The sequence below is a fragment of the Gekko japonicus genome, unplaced genomic scaffold (assembly GCF_001447785.1).
Source record: "Gekko japonicus isolate JY-2015 unplaced genomic scaffold, Gekko_japonicus_V1.1 scaffold226, whole genome shotgun sequence".
NCBI lineage: Eukaryota > Metazoa > Chordata > Lepidosauria > Squamata > Gekkonidae > Gekko > Gekko japonicus.
This window is the reverse complement of record NW_015169178.1, coordinates 885291-894687: the sequence shown is the minus strand read 5'-3', so window position 1 is coordinate 894687 and position 9397 is coordinate 885291. Positions and strand designations below refer to the sequence as shown.

The following is a 9397-nucleotide window of genomic DNA, read 5'->3' as shown; positions in this document are numbered from 1 at the left end:
CTCTGTTTCGGGGGGATTTAAACATCCCCCCGATTCCCCCCCACATTTAAGATTTTTGTGCACACGTGGGGACTGCCCCACGTGTGCTTAAACCTCCCCCTGCCCCCCAAGTGCCCCCTCTGTGCTGATTTAGATATCCGCACAGAGCGGGCTACTTCGGTATTAGTATAAGGATATGGAGCAGAGGTCCATCAGTGGCTATTAGCCACAAGGTATAGATTGGAACTCTCAGTCTGGGGCAAGGGATGCTCTGTATTCTCTGTGCTTGGGGGGGGAGCAACAGTGGGAGGGCTTCTAATGTCCTGGCCCCACTGCTGGACCTCCTGATGGCACCTGGTATTTCTGGCCACTGTGTGACACAGAGTGTTGGAGTGGATGGGCCATTGGCCTGATCCAACATTGTCTTCTCTTATGTTCTTAATGCCCAGTTCACTGACACAATAACCAGATAACCAGATGAAGCCGAGGTGATCTTACAAAAACCAGCAGTGGTGCAGAAAAGTAAAGATCAGTAGTACATAGAAGTCAAGTCCCAAAAATCTCAATGCGTCTCACACAAGTTTCTATAAATGGTTTCCAAATATCTAAAAATAAGTCTGTACGCAATCGCCGTCCATATGCCGTATGTTCAAATGTTGACAGAGTACCAAGTTCCTCGCTCCTTTGATTTACCGGAGGTGGGCTTTTATCTTTCCAGTGTTGTCATAGGAGTCTTTTAGTTGTAGGAAAGGACATGGAGGGGCCATTTCCCTTGACCGTGGGTAAGCACACTGCCAGTTTTGCAGGGAAACTCCAAACCGGGAATCTGGCACACAGTTCATCTGGGTTTAAATACCCCCTCCCCCTTTCTGGATACAGCATAACTCTTTTGTTGTTCATTCGCACAGTCGAGTCCGACTCAGGGGTGGCCAGCTGTGGCTCAGGAGTCTCATGCGGCTCTTTCACACATATTGTGCGGCTCCCTGCAGGGTAGCTTTGGGGGGAAGAAGAAGAGGAGGAGGTGGAGGAGATTGGATTTATACCCCGCCCTTCACCTCCCAAAGGTGTCTCAGAGCGGCTTACAAACTCCTTTCCCTTCCCCTCCCCACAACAGGCGCCTTGTGAGCTAGGTGGGGCTGAGAGAGCTCTTGACAGAAACTGCTCTTTTTCAAGGACAGCTCTTATCAGAACTATGGCTTGCCCAAGGTCATCCAGCCAGGTGCAAGTGGAGGAGTGGGGAATCAAACCCAGTTCTCCCAGATTAGAGTCCGCACACTTAACCACTACACCAAACTGGCTCATTAGATAAACATATGGAGTAGAGGTCCATCAGTGGCTATTAGCCACAAGGTATAGATAGGGGCTCTGGGGCAAGGGATGCTCTGTCTTCTTGGTGCTGGGGGGGGCAAGAGTGGGAGGGCTTCTAATGTCCTGGCCCCACTGGTGGACCTCCTGATAGCACCTGGTATTTCTGGCCACTGTGTGACACAGAGTGTTGGACTGGATGGGCCTTTGGCCTGATCCAACATTGGCAGCTCTTATGTTCTTATGTTAACTGGAGCATAGTAGTAGCATTCACATGATACATTAGGACCCGAAGCAACGATTTTAAATTACAGCAGAGGAGAGGACCCGAAGCAATGGTTTTAAATTACATGCAGAAAGGTATCGGCTGGATATTAGGGGGGGGGGCCTCCCTTCACTGACAGCTTTCAAGAAGAGGCTGGACGAATATTTGCCAGAGGTGCTTTAGGCTGGTCCTGCATTGGGCAGAGGGTTGGGCTAGATGGCCTCTATGGCCCCTTCTGACTCTGTGATTCTGTGATTCTATGATTAAGCAGTACAGAAATTACTCTTTCACACACACGCACACACACTAAATAACGCATGTTCAATCAACGTTCAATGCACTTTGCAGCTGGATTTTGCTGTGCGAAATGGCAAAGGCTGCTTGCAAACAGTCGCTAAAGTGAATTGAAACGGGCATTATTTAGCATGTGTGAAAGTGCCCTGTATAGGATCCTACTTACAATAAGCTATACTCACCTGTAGAGACCACAAGTCCCAATCTGAAGAAGTGTGCAGGCACCTGAAAGCTTATATCCAGAATTCATAGAATCACAGAGTTGGAAGGGGCCATACAGACCATCTCGTCCGACCCCCTGCCCAATGCAGGACCAGCCTAGAGCATCTCTGACAAATATTCTTCCAGCCTCTTCCTGAAAGCTGCCAGTGAAAGGGAGCTAAACCACCTCCCTAGGCAGCCAATTCCACCTTTGAACCACTCTGACCGTGAAAAAGTGTTCCCTAATATCCAGCCGATACCTTTCTGCATGCAATTTCAACCCGTTGCTTTGGGTCCTCTCCTTTGCTGCCAACTGGAATGGCTCCTTGCCCTCCTCCAAATGACCAGCCTTTCAAATATTTAAAGAGAGACAATCGTGTCCCCCCATCAATCTCCTCTTCTCCAAACTGATGGATCTGATTAATGTGACTATGAGATATGACTAGAACGTTTGCAGAATGGATTAATATTATCAGGGGTCATTTCGTAGAAAAAGAGGTGCAGGAGTTCATTAGCATAACGCATCAGCATAACTTATTTGCATAGGCCACACCCCCTGACATCACCTGAAGTGTGTCAGATGGCAACACCCACTGCTCAGGCTCCACTGGACCGTTTTGGATTGCTAGCTATTGGGGGGGGGGGGGGGGCAGATCTGTCCTCACAGAGGAGGGAGAGCTTGTACCTGAATAAAACTTGGTCTTAAAGGTGCCACTGGACTGTTTTGGATTGCTAGCTTGGGGGAGGGGGGATGTGCAGATCTGTCCTCACAGAGGAGGGAGAGCTTGTATGGCAACACTCGCTGCGTAGGCTCCACTGGCTCGTTTTGGATTGCTAGCTATTGGGGGGGGGGAATGTGCAGATCTGTCCTCGCAGAAGAGGGAGAGCTTGTACCTGAATAAAACTTGGTCTTAAAGGTGCCACTGGACTGTTTTGGGCCGGGGGGGGGAATCCCCAAATCTCCAGGTGTTTCCCAACCCGGAGTTGGCACCCCAACGCCCATCTTCCATTGCTGGGTTGGAGATGAAATGGAATAACTGATGTTTGCCACCCTGAACTCCTTGGAGGGAAATCAGGACAGAAACAGGATTAAAAGGAAACGAAAATCAGCTTGAGTAGCTGTTGGCGCGGCCGGATTGGAAGTGCTCTTTCTCTCTCCTCCAGGCCTCTGGGGGGGCAAAAATACGCAAGAAGCGAAAAAGCCAATTAATGTGCCCGCTCTTATCTTGTTCAGGTCTCTGAGCCTGATGTTTCCTGGCAGGGAAAATATCTCCCTCCACCTATGACATTAGGGTCTATTAGTCCGATTTTACACGTACGGAACCGAGGCTTAAAAGGCGGCTCGTGAGTTGCCAAGAGGCCACTTTATAAAGGCGTTCTGTACACGGAGCAAAAATGAGGAGCTAGAATTCTGGACCACGCCACTTCAGACTGTAGGGGGGTCAGCGGTTTGTTACTTTCTTTTTTTGATGCCACAGATCTGGGGTTTTTTTTTTAAGTCCCCGCATGCAGAAAGCTAGCCCCTCGGGGAATATGATTGAGAGTGGCGTTTCCCCCTGAGGTGCTGCTTTCAGACACCGGGGGGGGGGGGGAGGCTTTGAAAAGGGCCTTCGAAAATATGAGCCGGGCCTGCCTCCCGTGTGAAATGGTGTGCTCCAGAAATCCATCAGCTCCTTCTGCGTGACATGCAGGTTGTCCGAGGGATGAATCTGGAGCAGATCCGGGTTCAGACACAGATCTCTCACATCCGGGGCCGCACCCCATACTATTAAGTGCGCAGACAGCTCCAAATTATATCAGCACATAATGTGAGCCCAAGTTTGCTAGGACCCGGCCTGGTTGCCCAGTTGCCTGCAGTGCTTCTCTGAGCCTGTACAGAGTGAAGAGTCACAGAGCTGGAAGGGGGTCCTATGGGCCATCTAGTCCAGCCCCCTGCTCAGCGCAGGATCAGCCGAGAGCATCCCTGACAAGGGTTCGTCCAGCCGCTGCTTGAAGACTGCCAGGGAGGGGGAGCTCACTACCTTCCCAGGCAGTTGATTCCACTGCTGCACAACTCTGACTGTCAAGAAGTTTCTCCTAAGATCCAGCCGGTACCTTCCCACCCTTAATTTAAACCCATGCTTACAAGTCCTGCGGTGGCTCAAGTGGTTAAGATGCTGAACTGCAGGCTGTGGAAGGTCAGTAGTTCAGCAGTTCAAGACCCGGGTGCCGCATGATGGAGTGAGCTCCCGTCTCTAGTTCCAGCTCCTGCCAACCTAGCAGTTCGAAAGCAAGAAATTACGAGTAGATAAATAGGTACCGCTTCGGTGGGAAGGGAACAGCGTTCCGTGCGCCTTGGCGTTAAGTCATGCCGGCCACATGACCACGGAAGCGTTTTCGGACAGCGCTGGCTCTTTGGCTTTGAAACGGAGATGAGCACCGCAACCCTAGAGTCGGATTCGACTGGCTTTCGAGCAAGGGAACCTTTACCTTTATACTTATATCCCACCCTCCCTGCGAGCGGGCTCAGGGCGGCTTACGAATAAGGGCAACATGCGCCACATAAAACATTAAAAACAGAATAAAATCAACCATAGTTGACAATGATAAAAGTGCTCACCACCAGATTATAGGTGGCGGTGGTGGTGGTGGTAGTAGTGGTGGCTCCTAATTAAAAGCCTGGCGGAAGAACTCCATCTTGCAGGCCCTGCGGAACTGTGAGAGGTCCCCAAGTCCTATATCCTCTGATGCCCACAGGAACCACCAGATTATAGGTGGCGGTGGTGGTGGTGGTAGTAGTGGTGGCTCCTAATTAAAAGCCTGGCGGAAGAACTCCATCTTGCAGGCCCTGCGGAACTGTGAGAGGTCCCCAAGTCCTATATCCTCTGATGCCCACAGGAACCACCAGATTATAGGTGGCGGTGGTGGTGGTGGTAGTAGTGGTGGCTCCTAATTAAAAGCCTGGCGGAAGAACTCCATCTTGCAGGCCCTGCGGAACTGTGAGAGGTCCCCAAGTCCTATATCCTCTGATGCCCACAGGAACCACCAGATTATAGGTGGCGGTGGTGGTGGTGGTAGTAGTGGTGGCTCCTAATTAAAAGCCTGGCGGAAGAGCTCCGTCTTGCAGGCCCTGCGGAACTGTGAGAGGTCCCCAAGTCCTATATCCTCTGATGCCCACAGGAACCACCAGATTATAGGTGGCGGTGGTGGTGGTGGTAGTAGTGGTGGCTCCTAATTAAAAGCCTGGCGGAAGAGCTCCGTCTTGCAGGCCCTGCGGAACTGTGAGAGGTCCCCAAGTCCTATATCCTCTGATGCCCACAGGAACCACCAGATTATAGGTGGCGGTGGTGGTGGTGGTAGTAGTGGTGGCTCCTAATTAAAAGCCTGGCGGAAGAGCTCCGTCTTGCAGGCCCTGCGGAACTGTGAGAGGTCCCCAAGTCCTATATCCTCTGATGCCCACAGGAACCACCAGATTATAGGTGGCGGTGGTGGTGGTGGTAGTAGTGGTGGCTCCTAATTAAAAGCCTGGCGGAAGAGCTCCGTCTTGCAGGCCCTGCGGAACTGTGAGAGGTCCCCAAGTCCTATATCCTCTGATGCCCACAGGAACCACCAGATTATAGGTGGCGGTGGTGGTGGTGGTAGTAGTGGTGGCTCCTAATTAAAAACCTGGCGGAAGAGCTCCGTCTTGCAGGCCCTGCGGAACTGTGAGAGGTCCCCAAGTCCTATATCCTCTGCTGCCAACAGGAACAGCTCCCTGCCCTCCTCTAAAAGACAGCCCAATCCTTCAAGAGAGCCATCCTGTCCCCCCTCAACCTCCTCTTCTGAGGACTGAACCTTCCCAAGTCCCTCGGCCTTTCCTCGTAGGGCGTCTTGGCCTCCAGGCCCCCGATCATGCTTGTCGTTCTCCGCACCAGCTCCATTCTGCCCACATCCTTTTGGAAGTGAGGCCTCCGGAACTGCACACAGGACTCCAGGTGCAGCCTGACTAATGCGGTCTACAGCGGGGCTACGACATCTTGCAGTTTGGATGTTATACACCCCAAGATTGCATTAGCCTTTTTTGTCGCCGCATCACACCGGCTGCTCATATTTAACTTATGGTCCACCCGTACCCCGAGATCTTGTTCAGTGCAGTGCTTCCATTCACACACAGACTCGAGAACGCCTGTTCCCCTAGCTAGCTGCAAAACTAACCATTACTACACACCCCAGCCAAACAGTAACTACCTTGACATCCTTACCACAGGCCCTGTGCCTTCCTAAAGATCTGGCTAAATACAGACGTAAGGGGCGTCCAGTCACAGCCGACTTACGGCGACCCCAGCAAGGGGCTTTCAGGGCAAGGGAGAAGCAGAGGTGGTTTGCCATTGCTTTCCTCCGCGGAGCCTTCCTTGGTGGTCTCCCATCGAAGCACCGACCCTGCTTAGCTTAGACTTATTGTGATCCCAGCAAGGGGCTTTCAAGGCAAGGGAGAAGCAGAGGTGGTTGGCCATTGCCTTCTTCCGCAGAGCCTTCCTTGGTGGTCTCCCATCGAAGCACCGACCCTGCTTAGCTTAGACTTATTGTGATCCCAGCAAGGGGCTTTCAAGGCAAGGGAGAAGCAGAGGTGGTTGGCCATTGCCTTCTTCCGCAGAGCCTTCCTTGGTGGTCTCCCATCCAAGTACTAACCCCTCTTAGCTTCCAAGATCTGACGCGCTCAGGCTATACCGTGCTGCCTGCCTTCAGCTGGATAAATAGCATAGGAGAATCCACCACCCCACTAAGCCCTGCCGTCCCTGATGGTCTCCCTGCATAAAGGGCACTATTCTCCTTCTTCTTCTCCCTCCCCTTCCACTTTCTCTCCTCTCCCCCAGCATGTAACCGCAGAATCCACAGAAAGGAGTGGAGCCCGAGGACTTGGTTTCCCCGCTGCCTCCCTCATGGGTGTAGGGAGCAGATGTTTTCTCTGTGCCTGTGATTGGGAGTTCCTGCTTTGTTTGCAGGGCAGGCTTTCTTTCTCTCCCTCCGGCCACCTGCCTTCATTTTCTGTGGCACTCTATTTGCTTTGTGTCTTCTTCTTCTTCTTCTTCTTCTTCTTCTTCTTCTTCTTCTTCTTCTTCTTCTTCTTCTTCTTCTTCTTCTTCTTCTTCTTCTTCTTCTTCTTCTTCTGTGTAGTGGTTAAGTGTGTGCTCTAATCTGGGAGAACCAGGTTTGATTCCCCACTCCTTCACTTTCACCTAGCTGGATGACCTTGGGCAAGCCACAGTTCTGTCAGAGCTGTACTTGAAAAAGAGCAGTGTCTGTCAGAGCTCTCTCAGCCCCACCTACCTCACAGGGTGTCTGTTGTGGGGAGGGGAAGGGAGAGGAGTTTGTAAGCCGCTCTGAGACACCTTTGGGTAGTGAAGGGTGGGATATAAATCCAATCTCCTCCTCCTCCTCCTCCTCCTCCTCCTCCTCCTCCTCTTCTTCTTCTTCTGTATAGTGGTTAAGTGTGCAGACTCTAATCTGGGAGAACCGGGTTCGATTCCCCGCTCCTCCACTTGCACCTGGCTGGACGACCTTGGGCAAGCCGTAGTTCTGATAAGGGCTGTTCTTGAAAAAGACCAGTTTCTGTCAGAGCTGTCTCAGCCCCGCCTACCTCACAGGGTAGCTTACTACCTTTGGGTAGTGAAGGGCAGGGTATAGATTCAATCTCTTCTTCTATTCTGCAATTCGAGATCTACCAAGTTCTTGGGAATTGCAGAGGTATCTTTGCTGGAGTCTTGCTGTTCTGAGCAATGCTGGAGCCGAGCTGGTGTTATTTGCTCAATGCCCAGAACATCCAGGTGTTTCTCCACGGGCTCCAGTGACAACTGGCACAATAGATCAAGGTGGGCAGAGCCGTGTTTGTCTGCTTGTAGCAGTAGAAAGGAGCTGCGGTGGCTCAAGTGGTTAAGACGCTGAACTGCAGGCTGTGGAAGGTCAGTAGTTCAGCAGTTCAAGACCCGGGTGCCGCATGACGGAGTGAGCTCCCGTCTCTAGTTCCAGCTCCTGCCAACCTAGCAGTTTGAAAGCAAGAAATTGCAAGTAGATAAATAGGTACCACTTCGGTGGGAAGGTAACAGCGTTCCGTGCACCTTGGTGTTTAGTCATGCCGGCCACATGACCACGGAAACATCTTCGGACAGCGCTGGCTCTTCGGCTTTGAAACGGAGATGAGCACCGCAACCCTAGAGTCGGATTCGACTGGCTTTTGAGCAAGGGAACCTTTACCTTTACCTAGCAGTAGAAAAGAGCAAGAGTCCAGAAGCACCTTAAAGGCTAACAAAATATGTGGCAGAGGATGAGCTTTCGTGAGTCACAGCTCACTTCTTTCGACCCCTGAATATCTGAAGACACCTGATATCTGAAGAAGTGAGCTGTGACTCAGGAAAGCTCATCCCCCACCACAAATGTTGTTAGTCTTGAAGGTGCTCCTGGATTCTGGGTCTTTTTGACAGGCAGGATGGTCACCGTCTTCTCCCAGAGGTGCTCGAACTCTATTCACAGGTCTTGGGATTTGGTGATCTTCCCCTGTTCTTTCTTTTCTATTCTGCTGTCTCCTGGGATTGCTATGTCAATGATCCAAACCCTGTTTCTCATTCTATCTGCAATGGTGATGTCAGGGGTGTGATGCTCCAGGAGTTTATCTGTTTGTAATCGGAAGTCCCCAAGAATCCTCATTCTCCATGCTCTTGTCTGGTATGTGCTCCCATGAATTTTGGGCTGATGGTAAGCCATACTTCCTGCAAAGATCCCAGTGCAACACAGCCGCAACTCTATCCTGACGTTCTTTTGAGTCAGTTTGAGCAATTTTACTGTGTGGTTGACTGTTTCATCCTTTGTCTGGCGAAGTCGACATTTGCTGTCCTCCCTGATCTTCTGACTCTTGGCTTTCATGCTGTTGGTTTCGAGTGCCTGCTCTTGTGGAGCTAGGATGAGTCCTTCCATTTATTATTATTATATTAGTATTTAGCAAGTCTCTGGCAGCAGTTTGCAGAAGTCTTCGTCGTGTCTGCAAGAAGCTGCTGGTTTTCATTTTGATTTGTTTCAAGGTATTTCAAGTCAGGGCTTTGTCTGTTGTGGGCACCACATTTGATTTGTTTCAAGGTATTCAAGCCTTCCTTGCCACTACCTCATAGGGTTGCCAACTTCAGGATGGGAAATTCCTGGAAACTTGGGGGCAGACCCAGAGGGAGGGTGGCATTTTCCACAGTGGAACAGAGCTCTGTCATCTGGAGACCAGTTGGGATTCAAGGAGAAGGAGAAGAAGAAGGAGAAGAAGGAGAAGAAGAAGAAGAAGAAGAAGAAGAAGAAGAAGAAGAAGAAGAAGAAGAAGAAGAAGAAGAAGAAGAAGAAGAAGAGGAGGAGGAGGAG

At 51.0% G+C, this 9397-nt stretch overlaps 1 protein-coding gene across 5 annotated transcripts in view; it reads left to right on the top strand.

Annotated features, from left to right (window-relative positions):
* CELF3 (CUGBP, Elav-like family member 3) overlaps window positions 1-9397 on the top strand; it is a 127502-nt gene that overhangs the window by 44314 nt on the left and 73791 nt on the right. The window lies entirely within an intron of this gene.